Raw genomic sequence first — 24,095 nt, 5'->3', positions numbered from 1 at the left:
TTCAGGGAGAGCAGACAAATACTCCCCCTGCCTGCAGCTCCCCCAGGGGCACCGCATCCTTCTTGGTCCAACTAGAGCAGGCTTGAAGCATTCAGCATCCTGCACCCAAGAGCCTGGTCTCTTCAATCTCCTGATATCTATAACAATGTTCTTTCATTTTTCTTAATGCATAAGATGATGCACATTCACTTGGCTTAATGTATAAAATTTTTATTTTGCAGCCACAGAGCTGTGAAATAAACGACCTACTGAAACACATTCCAAGAGATATCATGAAAGCGTTATCAAGGAGGTGTTTTGTTTTCTTAATTTTTTAATTTGTCCATTCAATCTCCTATTCCAAAATACCTGAAGTATAAGTCCACACTGAAGACTGACACATAAGTAAATTAAGTAGTTTTTTGATAGCAGTAGTGCTGCCTTTCTAATCACTAGACTAATGGTTTTCATTGCATTCCTTTGGCTTAAAGTTATTTTTAAGGGAAGGGGGGGAGTTTGCTCCAGGCTTAGTTCTTGTATGCCAAGTTTCAGTCAGCAGTGAATTTTAATGGCAGAGTTATAAACCCTTGAAAGCCAAAATTTATAATGGAAATGCTGACACAGGAACAGCTATAGCTAACAGCACAGGTGACAATCCTCTAATATATTGATTCTCTGCTGTTAAACTATTCCCAGGGGCTTAAGATTTTGTGCATGTAGAAGTCTGACAAGAAAGACTTCTGTAATTATACTCACTCAGGTTTGCAGTCAAAGACTTTACACATGTACAGCCATTCCCACTTTGTTAAGAACCTGAAGTACCTGATCAGTAGGATGCCTCAGGTTTGGGTGTTGTTTTGGGTTTGGTTTTTTTAGCAGGTTGACTATTTTGGAAAAGTACAGTGAAGAGGAGAACCCAACCAAGGCATGTGAGGAGAGAAGGACACAAAGAAGAACAAATGCATGAAGAATGAAAGAACGTAGCAGGTGAGAAGAAACAAGGAAAATAAAAAAAAATAAAAATGGATTTTAAGAGAGGAAGAAACTGTGGCTCTGAGCATGATGTGGAAAAGAAAATCCATGTTAACGAAAGAACAGAAAAAGTGCACAAGAGAACAAGAGCACTCTTGGGAGACAGCAGAGCATGCAGATAAAACCACAGAAATGGAAAAAAGAAGGAAGAAAAAGTATTTTTAATATAAACCTAACAAAATCATTGCTTAGATAAAAAGGAGAGGACAGGCAGCATAAATAGCAAAGAATACGACTCATAAAAGCCTACTTTGGTTTTGCTGGGTTGTTGTTTTCGTGGATTTTTTTTACTGTATCCTTCTTCATACCTTCAACTGTAGTCTGTTTCTTTGGCAAAAATCCAAAAATTCTGTCAATGACAGGGAAGAGGTGACCAAAACATTACACACTTTCAGCTGAAATCAAACAGCTGCTTGTTTTGAGGTAAATCCTGACATTAATAAAGGACTTTTTGATCTGCCTATCTCAATTGCAAGGAAATATTGCTTGCATTTCAGATTCCATGTTAATAAATGTCACTGCCATCCAAAATGACCATTTAAATGACGCTAGGGTGCTTTCAAAGCAAGATGGAGAGATTTACAAGTAATCAAAACACTCTGCATAAATAATTTCTGAACATATGCTCACAAAAAATACAGCATATGAAACTGAAGCTCCAGATGCTTACAGGTAAGCATAGTATTTTATGCAGCACAGGAAGAGGGTTATTTTTAAATTTTGTTTCTAATAAACAGCATATGAACAAAAGAACAACACATACATTGGAATTAGGGGGGAGGGGGGGAAAACGACAGTATGATCTGAAGGGATCCAGACCAGGGACACGGCTGCAAAGGCTAGCACAAAGTAAGCTCCTTTTGCAACATTATGAGGCCTTAAAAACTTTGAGAAGCCAAAGCTGGATCCCGAGGTTCTCCTGGATGCTCCACATTCACAGCTATTTTTATACATCACCTGGAATTATGGAAGCACTATACTTCAAGCAGAAGCCTTTTCTCTTTCCATAAGTTAAGTTAATAAGACATTATTTTAAGAAATGGAAAAAAGTCCCTTCCCTCCTCACCTCCCCAGCCACTGCATTTTCTTTAAGGACATGTTATTCTGAAGTTAATAGTTCTGACAGTCTGCCAGGCCAAACAGTCATAAGCAGCAGTAATTCCTGAGCAGCTCTGAAGCTCAGTCTTAAATACCACTGGAGTCCTGCATGCTGAGCTCTCCCTCCCAGTCAGGCTTATCCCATGCTCTTGTCACTATTACCCTTCTGCTTAAGAGCAAAGGGCTGCAGGGTAGAGGGTCAGGCAGTGAGTATGTAAAGCCTGAACTAAGTTTTCAGTAAATACTGATGAATGGCTATGCTATTTCCTCTTTAAAAAACAAACCACTGGTAAATTTTGAATGCACTGGGCATACTACATGACAGGAAAATGGTCTTACTTAATCACTGGAAAAAAAAAATGGCATGCAGGTTTCTGCTGGTGTGCTACTGTAACATTTGGCACAATCTCATTGGAAGGATTGTGTCATGCTGACAGATTAATGAGCTCTAAGAGAAATGAACAGATAAATACGGAATAAGCGAGCGACCTGCACTGACAGAGTTACTGCAAGTAAAGGCTGCATGTCTCGCCTGTGTTTGTCTGTGCTCAGCAGACTCAACAGATGAGAAAACGTAAATGGAACAAAGCCAGAATATCCCTTTACAGACAGAGATGATAATTTTATAAAAATTATGCTTCCCCTCACCAACTAAACAGGTTTCATATATACTGAGAAAGAAGTTCTCAAAACACAAGGAAAAAACCAAAACTGACCTAATGAATGATATAATGGAAAGATAAATCCTCTATTTCCCTTCTTTCCATTCCTTAAACAATACCTTTCTGACTTAACAGCACTTTCTATCACTTTAGGTTAGTGATTTAACCTATCAAATTATTGTAACATACATTCTCTTTTCTAAATGAAACTAAAAAAAAAAAGTTTAAGCTTCTTATGTAAGTTTAACCATTTAATTGCTTTCTAATACTTTGCCTATACAACAAAAAAGCACTGAATTAAGCAGAGTAAATATGAAATACTGGTTCCAACAGGATGCTTTGTGTTTATGATCCATTTCTGAATTGTGTTACTTGACCAAAGATAGCCTATTCTAAAACCAAATAAGGAAATCTATAGTTTACAAAACTTAATAAAGTAGTTAAAACCAGCAGAACAATCTAACGTTCTTCTGGCTACACTAGAAAATTGAGACAAACAATCAGGCTTAACACTTTCTATTACAAAATAATAAATAAAAAGAAAATATTGAAGTATTTCAGAAAGAATGAGAAAGAAAATTTCAATTCCCATTTCTAACTATTCCAAGACAAGAAGGCCCAATAGCATAAATCTCACATTCAGCTTAAAACGTGTGAAAAGCATGGATTGCTTCTTATTTCAGTCAAACCTGTTTGCTCACCCCCATATCAATATTTTCTAAGTTTTTTTGGGGGGGAAAAAATTAAAACGGAATTAAGAGAAATGTACTCATAAAGCGTTGGCGCTTCCGTGATTTTCCAAACATGCAGTGCTGCTGTGATTTGTTTGTGTTCTTTTCTTCCAGGACAACTAACAAGTTTCAGAATATTGTATTCCTGTGAGCAAATGCTGAAGACAGTCATAGCTGAGCCCAGGCAGTGCCAACGCAGAAGACCCATGTGGTTATTCCCCTGACGCTGCTCATCCTTGCTCCGTGCAGCTGCCTGCCCAAAAGCAGGCTTAATATAATGCTGCTCTGAACTATAAAACACTGCTTTGGGTTTATTGTGTTGCGCCGGGAGCAACTGTATGAAGGAGAGGTTTCACAGAAGGATTTTCTGGCTGAAAAGGAAATCTCCCCAGGGGAAAGGAAAGGCTAGCAACATCCAAATTTTGTCATTTTGGTCACCTGAATTTAGCTCTGCTCCGATCTTGAGCTGACATAAGGCACACAGCAAAGGCAGAGCTTACTGTAATAACAGCATGCAGAAGGCAATGGGAATTATGCCAACCATGATCTTAACTAATATTTATACAATAAGGTAAATGCAGGAAAGCAGCAGTTAGAGACTACGACCACTGAACACCACACTGACACATCATCAAAATCTCCCTGCACTTTCAGGGACATTCTGATCCAAAAGTTCAGAATCGATCATTTAGTTTGGAAAAGTTTAAGTTTAAAATCATTAACCCAGACTGCCAAGTCCACCACTAAACCGTGTCCTAAGTGCCACATCTAAACATCTTTTAAATATCCCCATGAAGGTATTTTTGGTAAAGGGTATTATGGAGAGGAAGCTCCCTCAGATCTTGCAACCATCAGTTTTTTACCTGCTCTAGCAACAGAGATACCTTACACTGGAGATCAACCCTATCACCTTTGCATTTGGTGGCTTTAAACACAAAGGAAATGGGATAAGTTCAAAGACAAAATTCAAGCAAGGGCAATGGACAATGAAGCAGTTGTGTTAGCTTACATAAAGCAGGCTTCCACCTCTGCAGAAGGGTAGATAAGCATCTCTAAAACAATGTACTAAGTCAAAATAACAACATACCACCACAGCCACAAGAGCTCTAAAACAGGAGCCTCAACAGTTATTGTAACTAGGCATTGGTTATTTCTTGGATTATACAGTCAGAAGATTTCTATTTCAGATTTCTTTCTGTTTATAGTCTATGCTCTAAGAGATCATTAACATCAACAAACTATTCTCAGTTTAGGTAGCAACAGCAACTTCTTTCTCACAAACAGAATGCCCTGATGATTCAGAAATGAAAAATTCAAGCAAGATTGCCTCAGCATTTCTTGTGTGCTCGGGAACATGTTTCCATAATAATATTATGATGATAAGAGATTATGATTCTTAAATAAATATACAGAACATTGAACGTAAGTATAACTATAATTCAACATAAGTATAACTATAGGACATAGCTGATAATCATTGTGAAGTTACTTGCTTTTACTAAAAAAACCTTGGGGGGGGGTTGTGCTGTGTGTACAGCAGGTGAAAATGCAACAATATGTAAAGCAAGGTAAAGAGAATAACAACATCACAATGAAACCTTCAAGTTGAGGATCAAGTGTATTTAATAGTAAATATTCCAATATTGCAAGAGATTATTCCATATTTTTCATCATGCTTTCACAGCAATGGCATATCATCCTTTCAAGGTAACGAGGGGAGGAGGGAGAAGAAAGAGGTGTGCTAGTAACATTTTGTTTTATTCTGTGAGGGTACTTTAAGTTCTAAGGCTATTAAATGAGAAGTTACAAGAAATTCATAGTGCATGCTATTACAGAAAAAAAGTTCAGTATATCACACAGTGAGGTAATATACTTGGCAACTGAAAGTTTAGGATCCTTTGGCCTGAAAAATGGGAAGGAGTCATCCCCCTTCCTATTTAAGCAGGGGTATTCCCTGCATACCAGGCAGCACAAAGCACTTACAAGTCTACTGGCAGTGGTCAAAACTTCTAGCCAGCAGATTATTTCTTTCTGTGCCTCCTAGTACTTTAAAATTCCTAATCTCTTCCTTTTTTGGGGAGTGGGGGGGGGGACAATGACTGCAGAGTGTTTATCTGGGAGGAGTGTTTGTTTTGTCAGAAGCTTTTTTAATAGTATTTAATTAGAGTCCTCTCTAGGCAACAATTTTTTTCTGGGTCCTTTCAGATACAACATGGGATTTGTTTGTCAGCTTTTGGAGAAAACTGGCTTTAAAATTATTGTCTAGGTATATTCTCTTCTCCAATCTGTGGCTTGTTGAGGATCCTGCCGGAGGCTGCAGTAGTATTACAATGGCTTTGAGTTTGCAGGGGCTAGACTAAGGCAAGCTATTAAGGATGTAGGCATCAGAGTACGAAAAGGCAGGTGGCTTTTACTATTAGACCTAGTAACTAGCTTTAAGTCAAAGATGTGTTTGACAGCTAGAGAGTGATTCTAACATGTTTTCCTACTGTCACTGTCCATCTTTCCCAAATAACACAGACTTCCAGATTTCTAGATCTCCATCATCTAATAAAAATGAACCCAAAGTTCCCAAGATACAACAGAAAAAGTGCAGCATGCATCCAGTATTTCCTTGGTTTCATAATTAAACAAACAAAGTAAAGTAAATCAATGGTCTCTATGGAGCAAGTATCTTCAGAAAACAAGGGAAAGAACTACCAGCAAACCCACTGAACCTTCTCTATTTTTCAGAGCAGTGTCCTCTTTGCTTTGTGGACCACAGGAGAAAAGTTTGCTGTCACTTACGTTCAGGCAGACAACAGTGAAAAAAGCCAAGTTTAGGCCACTGTGGTAGATGGTATCTAGTGGCAACATGACTGCATTTTGACTAATGTTTTTGAAGACCCAGCACAGCAATGATTGGCTGCTATCACACTGATGTTACCTGCAATTAGTAAAATACTGAGAGGGTGCAAGTCAAACCAATTCATCCTTGTCACTTTGTTCCTACTCTAACAGATACATCATGAGACAAAAGAAGCATCAAGGGACAGCACTGCCAAATGCTCAGGATTTTACCAGAAGTATCCTGGTATTTTGAGGAGACTTTGTTACATACTTAAACAGTTAGCTTGGCAAATATATGAAGTAATTAAATGAGAAACTCAGCTTTACAGAGCCTGTTATTCATGGAAGACAGTTCTTACAATGAAGAGTTCTGGTACCATGTCACTGATTGATTGAGCAAAGTTTTGCAGAAAGTATTTAAAATGTGGTTCTCCTGTCAGGAGCATTGCCCACACACAAAATGGACCAAACCCTCTTCAGAGAGAGGATCCTGAAACCAGTGGTGGACATTCAGACAATCTTCCCAAATCCTTTGTATCTAGACAGTTTGAACCTGCTAATTTACACGGCAGCCCTAATTTTTCAAATATCACTCTTAAAGTCCTTTCTTTGAGCAGCCAGGTTTGCATGACTGCCAGTCTCTCACCTGGAACCTGCACTCTCTCATCAGGAGCATTTTGAGCTTGCTCTTTACTGGCACATGACACCGTCAGCCATTGGACAGTACAGAATATGTGAACTAACTATGCACGCACACACAAGGACCCTTTCTCATTTGGAATAGCATAATTAGTGAAAAAACACTGGCTATCTTCAAGCACGTCATTTTTCTTGTTTACAAGCAGTAAGGTCTAGAATAGATTGAGAAGGTCTACATTCCATGCCCACTGCATGCGCTTCAGAAAAAAAATTACATTTTGATGACTGGTTTACATATCTGCACTATGAACAGCTTATTGTATAATAATGCACTTACATTGAAATCAAGAGTGTTGGGGTTTTTTTCTTAAATGATCCACCAGCAGCAGCTGCACATATACAGAGAACATGTGGTTCTGCACAGCACACCCCGCAACAGACTAACCAAACAGCTCGAAAGGAAAGTTTTCAGTTATTCTACTCCAAGTACATCATTTCTACTGGAAGGATATTGCAATCTGCAGATTAACCATGAATTAAATTTATATTAAAAATAATATCCTGCATTTTACATGCTAAATTAAAACAGATGTAATTAAAGCCTTTGAAAGTAATTTTGGCTATTGCTTCATTTATATCTACAGCTAAAGCAGACACTTTCTCAGGCATTTGTGCCAAATTTGGCTAATTTTTCTGCTCTGTGTTTTAATTACTGTATATGCTTTCCTGTTGCAGTTAAGAATATCCATTACACACTTGAACAGATGATGGTATGAGAAAGTGTCTGCTTTTTTTAAGCCTAGTGGTATTTCAAATCATTATGTGATAATGGCAAAGCTCACAGCTCACAGATGCTTCTACTATATAGCGGTATAGACAGTTTATAGACACACATGCACACACCATGACCCCCATCTGACCTTGGCTGCAGCAATGCACAGCACATCGAGAGCAACCTTACAGATGTAAGAGAAGCTACACAGCACCACGCTCAATGTTATTCTTAAATATCACTGCACTTCTCCTGCCATGGCACCTATATTAAAGCCAACTCCAATAAACATTTTTCTTCTCAAGAAGACTGACTTGTTTGGAGTTAGATTCCTTGCATCCCCATCCCTCCTGCGAAAATACACAAAAGGCATTCCAGCCAAGAATCCAGTTCATACAACATTGCCCTGTACTAGCATCCCCGGGGAATCCCAGGCTCCTAATGTATGGGTTGAATTTCAGGGACTTAATAAAAGCTATTCCTTAAGTTCAAGAATCCATGTCAGACAACAAGGTTTGGAGATCATCCCTTCCAGTGCAAGTTTAAGGTTTCCAGTCCACTTGTAAAGTTAAACATGGGGAATTTCAAGTGCACAAAAATGTAAACTGCTACAATTCAGTCCTTGCTTTGCTTGGCTTAACTGCTGAGTTACCGCCCCAGGCAGCCAGCTACAAGCTGTTAGTGGAATTGGAGTTTTAGGTAATTGCATTTGGTGAGATCTTCCTGCAAAAACAGCCTTCTCCTTCTTGGCTTTGTAGACCAAACCACATGATGAAGTCACCTCTAAATGTGTGTATCAGATACTATAGCTATGTGTGTACTTACACATTGTCTATGGTTAACACTGACAGATTACTGAGCAAGTTCCTCTTGAATTAAACCAACGATGTCTACACCAGCTGCTTCAATAAGTCTAAATTTCAAGAAAATGGGAACAGCTGCAAGCAGGAGAAGGCAATCACAGCTGTCTTAAAACTGAAAGTAAATTACGTGGAAGGATTTGCAGATTAAAAAAAAAATGAAGTGGATTTAAAATAGCAATTTCTGAAAGTTTGAGATATTTAAAATAAGAACAAAATGTATACCTTTTGCATAGCTATAGGTCAGAGTCTGTTCTCTGTTGTATATGTAAAAATTTGAACTCCTCACAGAGAAATCAACAGAACTGTTTGTTACACATCTGTGGATTGAAAAAGTAGGACTTCACCAAAAACATTTTTCTAAGAGGAAAATATGCCTTGCACGTTAACTAGACAACCTATATGTGTAAAATGTTCATGTCCATCCTACCAATATTTAATTATAAATATTCTTTTCATTTCAGTAAAATTCAAAGGAACTATATGTGATAATATAAATTAATGCAGAGAATACACAAAAGACCTAATACAGTCTAATCTTTGTCCTATGAAAGTGTTCAAATTCACGTTGTACAGGGATTTGTGCAACCTGATCTAGTGAAAGATGACGCTGCCCATGGCAGGGAGGTTGGACTAGAAGATCTCTACAGGCCTCTTCCAACCCAAACTATTCTGTGATTCTGTGAATAAACAGAAGACTGCATCACTGTACTCAGAGAAGATATTACAGTGTTATGAACAGTGTCTACTAAAAAAGACAACATTTTATGCCATGTTAGGGGAATTTTTCAGTAAGAACTCACTAAACAGGGAAATCAGAGAGTGAACTGGAATGTGAAAGCTAGACAAAGTACATCTGAAATTATCAGACTTTTCCCTAATAAACAAGTCACACATGTTCAACCCACACTAAGCTTTACCATGAAAATCTCTAAAGCGCTGCTGTAGAGATTAAGACACACCTAGGTCTAGGTCCTGGCTCAGAGTATAAAACCAAGGGAGTACCCAGCCCCACACCAGGAGACCAACACTGAAGGAAGGACCCATGCCCTCAAGCCCCGGAACTGCTTTCAGATACAGGGCCCGGAGCATGGTCTTTTTTCTTTATGGTAGCAGTGTTTATATGTACTGAAATTCAGTGTTTACCATTACAAAGCAATGAAGCCGGGTAGTGGTCCCCTCTGAACAAAAAAAAAGCATGTGTGCTATGTTTTGTACTCCTTTTTCAAAGCTTTGACCAAATCATAGATTGCCAAAGCATCAAAACCTCATTTTTGCTTATTTCACACTCTTCCTCAGAAAGTACTGCATGAGAATCAAAAACTCTCTGCTTTGCCTGCCATTTGTGGATTTTTAATAGGTCTTGGGGTAGTACGTACTCAACATTTCCTTATGACAAAGGCTCTATTTTGAAATATTCAACATTCAAAACCTGCAACATAGTCCCCAAACAAAATAAGATGAAAGTTTTAAACCAGTGTGCATTTGGAAAGCTCTGAGAAGTCAGCACTCTCCATGTCTGATGCATATTCCTATTTTTATTGTATTCATTCCATAGAATAAACACCTACCTTCACTGCAAACTCCTTTTTCCACCAGCTTATCGGTGCACACCCTTGACCACAGTACAAAAAGCAGCATTTACCAACACTCTGCAGGTGAAAAACTATTCCTCTGTATAAATTATACATCTTGGGAACTCAACATTTCTTTCATGCTGAAAACCTATTCAAGCCTTCCCACATCTGTGGGCTAAGTGGTTTGCTCAAGCCAGGGAGGACAGCAATTGCTGATATTTCAAGAAACCTAATCTCTTAATGTTTGGGATCAGACGAAGGGTATAGCCATGAAAGAGACAGCTTGAAACAGGCCTAATCTCAAGCATATCTGAACCTACAGATGGCAGAGAAGCTGCGCTGCCACCAACATAGATCCGACTGACTGTAGTCTGCCTGCCCAAGGGTGGTCCAACCAGAGAGATTCAATTGCACACAGAAATCTCTCACGCCGATACTTCTGCCCTGGGAAAGTAAAGCAAGGCTGTCTAGGGTGGGTGACAGAGGGAATCAAGCATGCAACACTGGATGACAGTAAAGTGAGACTGCTGACAAGACAATATTCCTGATCAGTCCTGCTTTGATCCTGCCTAAATTCCTACTTCTTGGTCTCCAGACTGCCAGTCTCCTTAGGTCTCCCACCTCACTGGTGACTGTGCCTGAAGAATTCCTGACCAGAAAACCTCATGCTGCCTTTCACAGTTTACAGTCACAGACAGACTGTTACTTTTTACAGAGACACTGAACGCTTCCTTAGCCAAATGCAGCACTTACGAGTGCTGGGTCACACAGCAGAGGATCAGCTTTTCCAGTCAGTCTGCTCCAGACAGTGTTACATAAGGGTACAAACCCTTGTCTCTCCCACAACAGGCCAATAAGTCACTATCCTCTTTGATTGCTTGCAAAATACAAGTATTTCCACTTCAGCTTAACCTCTCCCTGCAAGAGGGTCTACGCACTAATTGTGACTCCCAAAAAAATTATTTAAAAAAAAACCCTTTGAATTGCGAGCATCCTCAAACAAGTTTAAACTTGCAAGTTGAATTTTCAGCTGACTATAAAATAAACCCATGAGTCACCATATCTACCAAATGTCCAAACCCAACGATATACGATCTGCAACACGGCCTTTCTGCAGTGATCCCTGAAATAAGAAAAGAGACTGCTCTGACTGTATACACAGAGCAGCAACGTAACCAGAATTAATCATTTCCAAGAGGGCTGAGAAGAGATGCCGTCATGCCGCTGATCTGAGGAGCTCACAGCCAGGAGAGGGCCATCCTCCCTGGAACACGGCACATCTGCAAAGCAGGATGTTTTCCAAGCTAAGAGCTGATGTGTTTTTCTGGCAAGGAAACAGGAGGCAGGAGGATTATGGTTACTTTCGAGGGCCCTGGGAAGGCAGAGGAGGGAGGTCAGGCACATGGGATGCATTCACACAATTAGCCAGGCACAAAAAAAAAAAAAAGTGCAATTCTGATCCCTCCTTCAGTAGACCAGCAGCAGTGTTCAGCAAGTCAATGAATTTACTGTGTGGGAGCTGCTTCAGCTCTCTTAGGGAGCTTTCTCTGCCTATAGTGGGTTATGTGTCTGGTCTTTCACTAACTTATAGAGCATGTATATAAGAGGAGATACATGGGGGCTGGGGAAGTGACAAAGCAAGGATGATTACTAAATTAGCATTTCAGAAGTTAAAGTGAATTTTTCCAAAGCACTCATCACCATAGAGTATTTAATAATAAATTAGCTGAAATTAAAAAAAAAAAAAAGGCAAGTTAAGGCTATCACTCTCCATTTAACTTGATTCAACAGGTTAAAGATCAGTTTTTAAATACCCCAAGACAGAAACACTTTTGTTACTAAAGTTTCGAATACCAGAGCCCATTCTGACTAGTAGAATACTTATACCTAGAATTAAAGTGTAGGGAAAAACCAATGCAGAAACCACTGAAGAGAAAGTCAATGTGATAAAACTAGTTCCATGCTCCTATTAGAAATCCACCCTAAATATCCTACAGCTGGCTAAAAAATGAATACCTAGCTGTAACTCTGAAAGTACCCATCCATCCAAGTGTAGAGTTTAGACACATTGAGCCAAAAAGGTCAAAACCCCCAAATTTTTGCATGTGCCAATAAGTGAGTTTTCATTTTAATATCTGTGGTAGAAATAGATGCTTGTCCTTCAAAAATTCAACATTTAAAAATGTAACTGAAAGTGTAAGCCCAAAAACAGCATGGAAGAGAGCAAACTTAAACCAGTAGCTTCAAAGACAGACTGAAACGACAAGGAAATCATGACAGAAACAGAAGTTTGTAATTTTCAAGGAAGTTCTGATTATTTCATTTAACCTAAAACTTCTTGCACATTGACTGTCATTTACCCACAACATTTGCAGTGGTTCACTACCTGCTGCCAACAACAAAGCATGAATTGATCATCATCATTAGAACCAGCAAGGGCAGCTTTAAGGACAAGGTGTCTTTTAGTTGCTGAATCTGAAGTTTATTACAGTATCTCTTCCAAGTAATTCCACTTTAATAATTTACCACATATCAAGAGGCCTGAAAAAATTCAGAATCCAAGGTTTTCCCAGAAAACAAGCCCCCAAATTTTTTAGACATGTCCTTTACATACTTACATAGTTTGTGACTCACTCAGGGACAAGTCAGAAAGATGGTACACTCGACAAGTTTCTCATCAAAAGAACAGCAAGTTGAACCAAAATCTGATTGCTGATTTAAAGAAAACAATTTCCCCTGTTTTGAAGACAAACTGGCAACACAGAGCTGTTTCTTTTAAAGTTAGAAACTTTATTAGACTCTGCTTTTTATGACAGATCAATGCAACTTTAAGGTAGTTGTATCACTCTGCGTTGCAGCAGATACATTTTGATTAATTTTTAGAGGTGAAAGTGGTTGTGATGAAATTGTTGTACTTATTGACCAAATCTTAAATGCTGAGATCCTTAAATCTTAAGAAAAACATGTGTATAGTACTATTCTCCAACAAGAAATAAGTATTCTGCAGCAACATGAAAAGCTGGGTTTATTCCATAGGCACCTTACTTTAACCTAGCAGCTGGTAGTGCTCCTAAAGCAGTGTCAGAACGTCATTCCTGAGCTCCTGCAAGGGACAATCTTGCAGGTGGTCAACGTAAGTTTGCGACAGGCAATAGAGAAAGTTTCTACAGTCCTCTACAAGATCAGAGAGTTGTGCTATTACACAGGAGGTTCAGAGTTAGGGAATTCACTTAAAACGTATGTTACAGAGCTGGAGAGTACAATGGGAACCTCTGCCAAGATCTGCTGGCAGTTCTGTTCTCACCCTCTCTCTGCTGCTGCCCTGCAGTTTTCAGAGTCAGGCACTTGTCTGTATCACTGGAAAGACACAACCATTCAGAAACAAAGATGATTCATGAATGCATGTGAATTGATATTTCCCATGGAACAGAAGAGACCAAGAGAAGCCAACTCTAGAAATGAAAATTTCTTACATTTTTTTATAGAAACACTCACAGTGATTGTCCTTGGCAGAAACCAGTCTTTAAGCGAGCCTGTACACAAGCCAACAGGCAAGCACATGACCTTTTTTTTCTTGAAACGCATATTACAAGTCAAGAAGTCAAACCCTGTAGTTTTTTGTTTAGCAACATCACCATCATAATCAGTAGCCTTTACATAAATTAATAAACAGACACAATATCAGCATTAATTTAAAAGAAAGCACTTGACAATTTATTTTTACCATTTCCACTCCATGTTTAAATTCCATCCCCTAAGACATTTGAGTTCTAGTTTAAACTACTATAGCCTACAGTTTGAGAAGAGTTAGTCAAAAGTTTATTTAAAATTTTTGTTAAGAAATAGCTTTCTTGGGAGAAGAGTTTCTGAAAACTTCAGCATTTTCAGCCTGAACTGTGAGACAGGAGTTGTGCCCCACAGGGCTCCTGTTGCACATCCCAGCACAGCACTTGCCTGAATTTCAAGTCCTGTCTCACCAGGGTCATGGCAAACACCGAAAAACAGATTCACTCTTTCACCAAAGACTACTGCTTCATTCAGCTGATCACCAATCAGCCAAAATAACTGCATGATAATTATGTAATACATGTGCATGATGGAGAGAAAGTTTAAGACCTCTGAGTGCCCTCTCTCACAGATGCTGGTAAGATTCAAGAAGTACTTTTGATGATTTTCACCACCATTTCTTTAGCAGCTGCACTGCTTGAGCTATTCATGACGTCTGTGTTTTAAAGTAATAGCCATAATGTATTTTTCTACTACTTTCTTCTCATTATAAATGAAACACCCAAGCCATATTCACTTAATACCACAGAGAAAAGAGAAACAAAGAAGGATAGGGGAAAAAAGGTCACTGTCAGGCCAAGATCAAGTCTGGAAAATTTCAACTTGAGACAAGAGCATTTCAGGAAGTTATAAGCAACTGAAACAATGAAGGAATTATAATTGAAACACTGCAAGAATTTTAACTATAGCTCTTTCTATGCTAACCAACACCCAGAAACTCAACAGCACTCAGAAATTCTTCTTTACATTAATGTTATGTGCTTTCAAAATCACTCTGAACGTCCTCGAAAAAGCAGAAGAAAGGGATGGTTGGTGTTGGCCACAGCTGCAGCTGATAGGAGATCAGCACAGCTCCTTTGCCTTTGGTGACATCAGTGAGTCACAGGAAGAGCAATAAAAAGGAGACAAACCAAAATCCCCTAACTTGTAACAGCTCATCCAGTTTACTTACGTGTTGTTTCGCCCCCCAGCACAGAAATGCCCTGTCTGCCGACCTCTCACCAGAGCAGCTAATTGAAATGTGGCCTGTTCTGATGCCTCCTGCCAGGCTGTGTTTCTTCAGTTCAAGAGAAATGGATACTCAAATCACAAGTTCAACATTTTTGTTCCCACCTCAACCTAGCACATTCCCCACAACTCCTTGCCCTTCTCCTCACAGGAGGGCAATGAACAGAATGAAGCCTAATCAAAGTTATCCCTGTCTCTCCAGAACAGATTTATGATCGTGAACAGACTAAATGCACCTTTTTTTTTTCACTGCTCTAAACACAGGATCTAAAAAGGTATTCTATAATTGCTGAACTCCCACTGAAATAACCCTAAAATGAACATTTTTCCAAACAGTCCTCTGTGAAAAAATTCAGCCATTCTATGAAAATTCTACGTAAAAACTCAGGCATTTAAGTATCTACACCTCCTGAAAAAACAAAACAAAACAAAACCAAAACAAACCAAAAACCAAAGAAAACCCAAAACCAAAACAAAATAAACAAAAAACCCCCAACCAAACAAAACAAACAAAAAAAACCAAACAATGAACAAAACACACCACACTCCAATGTTTCAAATTCATTCCACTTGACTCCAATTAACAAGTATTTGCAAAGGGCCATACACCAAGTGTCTAATACAATGTGCTAGAGGCATTGCCACCAGCATCTTCATTTAAGTTCTTTCCACACACTGTGATACTGTGTTTCAGTCAGAAACTAGGTCATAAACTTCTCTATTGGAAAGCGTTTATAGCTGTTTGGACTGGATTATTCTGTTCAAGAGGTTATAATAATAAAGGAAGCTTGCAAGCATACTTTTTCCAAACTCTTAGTATGTCATTGCCAGTTTGAGAAATTGGCTCATTACTTATGCCTCTTTGGCTCCTCCACTCTCAATTCCTCATTTGTTTTGACCCCTTTCTGGACAAAATATAAAACTTACTGTTTCATCTAATTAACAGGAGGGAGAATATAGAAAACGCTCTCATTTATTCCAGTTTCAGAATTAGTTTTACAAAAACATTGTCAGAGTTTCAAGAAGCATTCAGATGTTAAGAGTCCTGCCAAAGTTTACAATCTAGCTATATCCTGCTACAGAAAAAAAAAAAAACAAAACTGCTCTGTTTTTACAATTTTATAAAAGTCTCTGGCAAGAAACAGTCCACCTCCACATATTCACATGCATCCACATGATCAGTGGATAAACCTTATTCTCTTTAGCCTAATCAAATTGTCCAACTCACTTTCTCCATTACCAAACTCTCTCAACACATTTTTCTCAGCCACTCCTTCCTGTACAGGCAAGCAAAGCAGCAGATTTGCCCTTCTCCCCACCACAGCCCCAATTTGAAGGCTTAAAACAGTGAGCAAACACTTCACCCACAGTTCTAGTATCACAAAGCTTTTTCATTTGAGGTTCCTTCTTTTGGTTCTCCATTAAATAGCTGCTCATATTGTACCACGAGTTCAGTCTCCATCAGCCCACCCAGAAGGGATTTGGGGGAAAACCTTTGCCCATTTTCTGGGGACTTGAGGAACAAGGTGCCCAACAGTTTCCTCTAAGTGAGAAAGCTGCCTTGGCAGTCCTTTACATGCTCTTCCATGAGAGTCATCAGAACATGCACAGTGGAGTCATCTTCCAACTGAAATAGCCTTAAACAATATGCTACATACAACTTGCCTTGTACCTCATAAGGTATATAGATGTAGGAGGGAAAATGAAGGCAGATGGGATAGTTGGTTCTGTAATCAGAAACAGCTATTAAGTCCAAGATCTCTACTGTTTTTAGCAAAAACAAAAATCAAGAGAAAAAATAAACCAAGCTTCTATCCAGCTGTATAAATTCTGTCTCCCAAGTATTGTCTGCCAAGGAGAATCATAATAATTAAATTCTTCTCCTTCATCTGGATCTAAAATTTTAGCTAAGAGCTTGTTTTTTATTGCTTGCTTCTACAGAATTTTAAATGTCTTTACTCTTGAAAGTGTAGTACTCTGCATTCTGTAGTTAGCACATTCAAAGTATAAAATTTTACCTTTTCAAAGAGGTTCACCTTCAGCAAAGCCATAGCCTTTTCCAGTTCTGCAACCCTACCACAATAGTTAACATCATATATATTGCATAGTGTATTTCTGTGACTCCATCTAAGCAAGTCAGGTAGATTTATGCAATTCACACTTTATTCCATAGCCTTGACACATCAGCTGGAATATGTACAGTCAGGTCCTCAGTGCAATGATTTTGCAGCAAAAGCATCACTGAGCAATTCCTCTTTAGTTTTTACTCCACCTAAAGTTTCTGTGAACTCAAAAGCAATGTTTTAAGTGTGTGAAAGAAAAGCAACAAGAAAAAATATAGTTCAGTTCTGATTAATGGTTCTATATTTTAATATGTTGCTGAGTGTGTGTCTCCAGGATATTTTAAATTTATGATGGTTTCTTCCACACAATCTCGAATTCTTTCAGGAAAAAAATGGCCAGGATGACTGCCTTACAGCTTAAATGACATATCATCTTCTCTATTGCTTTCTGAAATTCAAGGAGGTACAGAACATAAAGGTCACACAACAACATCCAAATTACTATTAAAATCACAATAAATAAGCTAAGGAGGCAGGTCTGAGCAGCTGTCTCCAACTTATTCCTTAGGAAGACACCAACAGCACCATAAGAAGACCAGCAGTTTCATTTCACTTTGAGGAAATTTTAGTGTAACTGCTTGTTAATCCTTCTTTAAAGCTTCACACTCATCATCCTTTCCTACCACTCCACCAGAGCAGAAAAGGCTCAGTTCAACTCCTGATTTTCCTGGGATGTCAACTTAGTCCCCACGTAAAATGAAATTAGCAAGTAGGAGGTTCAAAACTAACTTCAGGAACTACTTGCTCTCTCCCTCACAGCATTCAGCTTGGGAATCCTGAACAGTACGAAGTTGCAGAGCCTAAAAATTCACCTTGTGTTCAAAACATAACCTTACAAATTCACAGAAAGGGAAAGCAGAGCCAAGGCTACTCAACACAGAAGCCAGCACTAACTTAGATATCCTTAACATGTGGACCATGAGGGGCTGATCTGGGAAGCAACAGCATACTCCACTCTCCTCTCCTGGCATCAGCTATCAGCACTCCCTGGGACAGGAGGCTACTATGCCTTCCCTAAAACTCTAGGTTTAACACAGTTCTTGATCTGACAGATATTGACATTTTGATATGTTTGCTATGTTTATGCTCTTACATCCTGCAAGTTGGAGAATAAAGTAATTCCAGGGTCATTCCTTTGTATATTTTGTGTTCTTGCCTTAAGACACCCCTTTAACACTCTACCTATACTACACATTTGGCTCCAACCTGAACACAATGCAGTCTTCACCATATTCATCTTCACAATACTCTTAACAAAGGAAGAAAAGAAGAGGACAATTGGAAGCCCAGAGGTACTAAAGCCCGCATGCGTACTAAGACACCACTTATATATAAGCCCAAGTCTTTGGCTTTAACTGCAATGTGCATTCAGCAGTAACTACCTTCACTTCAGAGCACTGGCTGCTCTACATTACCAGCACAATATGGTGATCCTCATGTGCACAGAAAGCTCAGTGTAGCCCTGGGCATATCAGAGTTGTGCAAAAAAAGTACTCTGGACATACTATCTTCTCTACCAGAGATGGAAGGATATTGGTCTGTGGGTACTTACTTTCCACTGATACTGAAACTAAAGAATTTGTCCATGTTTTCTCAGGAAGTTTGTGAACCAAGACCAACTTTTGCTTGCCTTTGTGCAGGCTTTAACAATCTTGGGTTAACTTCCACAACTAGATCCTGAATTGGCACAGCCTTAAAGAACAAGTTAAGTTACTTTAAACCACTCAAGAAATGCTGAAATTATCCTTATATTCAGACTTACATTTGTAACTGCTAATGCGAAATAAAATTCTTCAGGAAATGTTTTATACAGTACCAAGGGTAAGGACTATAATAGCAGCAACATCATCTGTTGTCAGAGTTACTAAATTTAGGAGAAAAACAAAAAATTTGCCGACACTGATTTATAGAGAGACATATGTAAACATTCATGTAGACAAGAGATTTATGTTTAATAATCAGTGAATTTTAGTGCTGTAACATTAAAGACTCCTACTATTACAGCTGAACCAAAACAATGAGAGGAAAGTTAATGAACAGCCATCCCAAATGACATACATCTGATTTCTTACCTGAAGTACGTTCATCCATCCATCATTACTATTGTCCCAGGATAATGCTTCGGTAACCACACAACAAAAAAGTCTGGTGAACTCCTAAGTGTTTAAAAAGAAATATAAGCATGTTACACAACACAAAAGTCACCAAATCCATAGCAAATTGAAAAATAATACTTCAGAATTCAGTCTGGCACTGCATTTGGAAGGATTTCTTTTGTTCCAATTATTTTTTTAATGTAATTTTTTATTTAGACTTTCTCCATGCATTCAAACTAAATTGTGGAACATTTGGCTGAGGCAGAACCAGAACCACAGGAAACACAATTACTAACAAGAATAATTAAAGATGGAAAATCAACATGACATGTAAAAATAGAAGAATCAGAAAGAATCATCCATAGTTGTTTTAATTATTTGGCAACTATGCTCTATCTACATATTCACTTGTTGATATTAATTCGTACTATATCTAGAGAAGTTTTTCAGTTCTCACAGAAAAAGAAATAACATTTCCAAATTATGGTTGTATTTTACAGAAAGAATTACTTATGCTAAATGTGAAATATGCCCTTCCTTAACATTCTTTCTTTATTTTCAGTTGTAAAGCTCTGCATTTCTTAAGTGTCCGGGTATAAAGAATACTTTAACATTCCGGACACAGCATTTTTTAAGCTACCTTTTGACTTTAGACCCACAGCAGAAGTGTATTAAAAGGCAACTTATATCAGTTAAATGTTATCTCTGCAAAGTCTTCTTTTTCTAAATCAAACACCAAATAAGAAAAAATGTGCACTGCTAGTGTTACATGCATCTGCTTGATTTAACAGAGTAAGGGTGCAGTCAACTAGACAGCAAATTAACCTTTCAAATTTCATGTACTGCAATTAACTCCCATGTTTACCAGCACAGCACTGTAAACTTCATGGACAAAACACGGTTTCTAGGGCACAGGAAAGGTCCTCCTTCATAAAAGAATGCTAATGGGTCTGTTTTTATGAAGGACACCGTACTTTATGGTGAATTACATCTCTATCGCATATTTTCTCCCTTATACACATAATAAAATTATCTTCATCAGACCTAAGGTGCAAGATAGGAACATTCTGGTTTCTGCTACTTAGCATAGTTGCTACTCATGGACAGTCCAGCTGCCTACTCCAGTAAATAAGGTCTAGCAAAGTATCACTCAGGATACGGCTATAACTGTGTTTCGCTATACCTCATTTATTATGAGACAAAGTTTACTAAATCCATCCGCAGATACTTATCTTGTCATCTACAAAATTTTAAGTGTTTTATCTAACATTCAGTTTTCTAATTTGTGTCTTTTCACACCACCAATTTTACACAGCTGTCAAAAAGTCTACAGAACCTTGCCACCTATTACATAGAAGAGGTTTTAATGCAGCCCTGTGTTAAGAAATAACTTAAAAAAACAGCATGAACAAGTGATATTCTTATTTCGTCACGGACTCCTCTCATATTTGCTCTTTTTTACAAATTAAATAGATAAATCAATTTGTTAGCTCTCAGATCAAACTAGCCTAAAAAAAAAAAAATAGGTCGAGTTATGCTTCCCTCACTCTCATATGTTACAATAGCAGCCACAGCCTGTCATGGCTAATGAATACCTGCCTTTACATCCACACAACCTGCTCAGCCTTCAGTGAGACAGCACAGACAGAATGGAGAGGAAAGTTCCAAGGGCAATGAGTTGTTTCCCAGGTGTAGATTAGACTGCACAATGTGGTTGAGTACAAACTGGATGACATGTGAGACAAAGAACCCGGTTCACCTTGCCTTTTGGTAGACATGGATTTAGCAGCATTTTTCAGCAGCAGAATACAGAACATTTAAATTGCTAATGTAGAGTAGCTTTATCCAGAATGCATCTTAAAAAACTGGTGAACATTCAAGCTATTGGGAGCTGGGGGGAAGGGAGGAGGGAGAAGACCCTGAGTTACACTTCCCTGTCCATGTTTAAATCCTGTTAATATGTACTCAACAATGAAAGACCTAACACATAAACAGAGACAGCTGACAGCTGTACCATTATCTGCGGTGGCTTTGGTCTAAAATTTTCACCTTACACGTCTAAGGTACTGAAAATCCAGTCAGAATATCAAGCCAACTGTTTCCACAAAACAGTGCTTTTAAAACTCAAGTGTCTTCCAACAGAACCTTTGCAATTTCTGCAAGGGGACCCAAGATCACTGAGGAATGTAGGAAAACCAGAAACACCTCTAAAGCACTGACTGCTTACCTTTAAAAAAAAAAAAAAAATCAAACCAACCAACGAAAATTAGTTGATAAAAGAGCATGCCTAATTTATTTGACTGCAATTCCTACCTTTAGAAAATAGTTGCTACTTGTGACTAATTAAAGCCACATTAAGTATTAAACAAGAGACCATCAGAAAAATTTGGCTCAAAGAGTGCTGGAGCAAGGGTATAGCGAAGAACAAAAGTTCATGTGACATTCTATGCAGACTGTGTCTCCTAGGCCTTCCCTATGGACTACTGGTAGTCCATAGGGTCTCAGATGGTTCTCCACAAAATAATCATGAAGAGGAAAAAAAAAATCAAAAACACATTCCTGAGCCTGCAAGCAAGAAAACTAGAGAGAAACAAAAGAAGTGAGTCAACAGCCAAAGTAGAGTGTGATTCTCATCTGGTCAAGAATGAAAACCATTGTTGAAACACACAACTCAATGCCGTCCACAGATTTTTCTTCTCTCTGAAAAAAAAGTAACTTTTTGATGAAAGAAAGATTGAGGAATACTTTTATAAGTTATATTTCTTTGAAAATATATAGTAGGCACAAAAAAAAGTCTCAAAGGGGCAAAATGTTTAAAATAAAAATAAGGAACACAAAAGCACATGAAAGAACCCAAAATGCTTTCCAGTTTGTGGTGCTAAGTGCGTGCTTAAGCAGAACCATGGACCATTTTCGGGGAAACCTGTTCATGCATCATACTTCAGGCCTTGGCTTCAGCATCAGGAGCTCCTAGCAGGCAACTCAGATGGGCACCATGGCATTTTCTAGACAGGGGTTCATGAGGGTCACCAACCTACCAACCAGGACTCACCACCTCCAAAGACCAAATGAAGCAAAAGACAAAGCTAGTATCGAGCTTTAACCTTTAAAATTAGACAACTTTTTTCTGCTTGATTTCTTAAACCAAGCAGGACAGTCACATTAGTCAATTTTGATTACCTGATTTCCTTCCCAAGGAAATGGACAAATATTGTCTTGTTTGCTTTGACTGCTTCCTGAGGCTGGTAGTCCTAGAATTCTAGGGGAAGAGGCAAGATTACTATGATATAAATCCTTCCATCCTCTCCTTGCAGCTCCATTTTCGACAGGAGAGCCCTCAAGGATTATTGCCTGACCAGTGGTTTGGCCCTTCACATCGCTCACTCCAGTGAAAAGCAACTGTACCACAGTCACCAACACCCAACAGAGATACTGCTGGGTGAGGAAGCCCCCTGCCAACAGCCCCTCTACTCTCCCCCAATCCTGAGCAGAGGTGTGGCTTGGAGATAAAACAATGAGGTCTATTATCTGCAGCTGAAGAGAGTCACCCTGGAAATCCTCCCTTTCTGCCAGGAATCATCAAAAGTAGTTTGTGTTGGCTGTGGAAAATATTCACGCTCTTCTGAAGAAATGAGGGGCATTATCTGGGCATTGCTAGCTACCAGGCTCAGTCCCAGCATCACTGTCTACACGATGCCTCTTCTTCCTTCACACCAAGCAAAGTTTTGAGTGAAATGCACCAGAAAATATTGTTTCCTTCATAAATGCCATCACTGTCTCCTAAAAGAACTAGACTAGCAATTATTTTACAAGTAAAAGATCATTTGTAGTCCAGGGACTAAAGCACTACCATGAATTAGGTCAATCCCATCATTTGTTACTGCTCCAAAAGTACAGTAACAGCAGGAAGAGGGGGTCAGGGTGGAATAATCATTTGTTAACAATTTTAATAGTAAAGCTTTATTGGTTTTCCCTATGGATTCTCATAGTTATTATAGTGAAATTAAGTGTTTTTCCTCCAAGTGAACTCTTGTTAATCCTTTTATTTAGGTTCAGAGCTACAGTACATGACCCTGCAAGAACATTCATCTACAGTCACAGCTGGAGCTGCAGACTCACTGGCTTGAAGGAATTAATTTCTTTGCAAGGTGGAAGCAACTAAAAAGCCAAAGGCTTATCTACAGGAAAATCTGAATTTCACCAACTCGTACAAAGAACAGGACAAAACAAAAATGTATAATCAGACACTTCATCAAAAAGCAGATGTGAAAAAACTCTGGCACATTAGAGAAATACAGTTTGGGGGGGAAATATTCTAATGGTTTGTCATACCACATAACAAGCTTTAGGCCTTAAAAATAAAATACGAATTTTAAAAGCAGATTAAATTTGACTGCAATGAACTGCCACCAAGAGATTCACAGTGCTCAACCCAAGCCACCCAGGCTTTCTATTATCTCATACCTTTGACAGTAGCTTACTCATTTGCAAGACTCATCTGAAGCCAGTCATAATATTAACAAGTGAAAAGCCTGTTCTTGCTTCACCTTGGTTGTCAGCTTCTCAGTCCATTTTCTGCCTTGTACATAAATAACATTAAAAATGTACAAATACTAGAAAGTCAGACTGTTTCACTGGACATAATGGAAAAGCTTGCTACCAACAAAAATACTACAAAGCAGAACCATGGCCATGAGGTCACTGAGTGTTGATATCGAAACACCTCATGACTAGGCAACCTAAAGCATGACTGCCAACCTGCACCTGGAAGTTAAAAAAAACCGCTTTTGAAGGTTTTCAAGAAAGCACTTCAAAAGCAATTTTTATGAGTTTAATAGTTTATTTTTCTCAATATTAAAAAAAAAAAGGAAAAGAAAATTTATAATGCAGTGTTCAGATTCAC

The 24,095-nt window shown here is 38.6% G+C and overlaps 1 long non-coding RNA gene across 1 annotated transcript in view; it reads right to left on the bottom strand.

Moving 5' to 3' along the window:
• Positions 1-24,095, bottom strand: part of LOC116797406 — a 135,829-nt gene that overhangs the window by 35,726 nt on the left and 76,008 nt on the right. Inside the window, exon 3 of the long non-coding RNA XR_004360648.1 lies at positions 19,169-19,252. This is a non-coding gene — a long non-coding RNA (uncharacterized LOC116797406). The remainder of the gene's footprint in view (positions 1-19,168; positions 19,253-24,095) is intronic.

Source organism: Chiroxiphia lanceolata, chromosome 1 (assembly GCF_009829145.1).
Source record: "Chiroxiphia lanceolata isolate bChiLan1 chromosome 1, bChiLan1.pri, whole genome shotgun sequence".
NCBI classification, from domain to species: Eukaryota; Metazoa; Chordata; class Aves; order Passeriformes; family Pipridae; genus Chiroxiphia; species Chiroxiphia lanceolata.
Note: the sequence above shows the minus strand (reverse complement) of the source record. Positions and strands in the feature narration are given on the sequence as shown.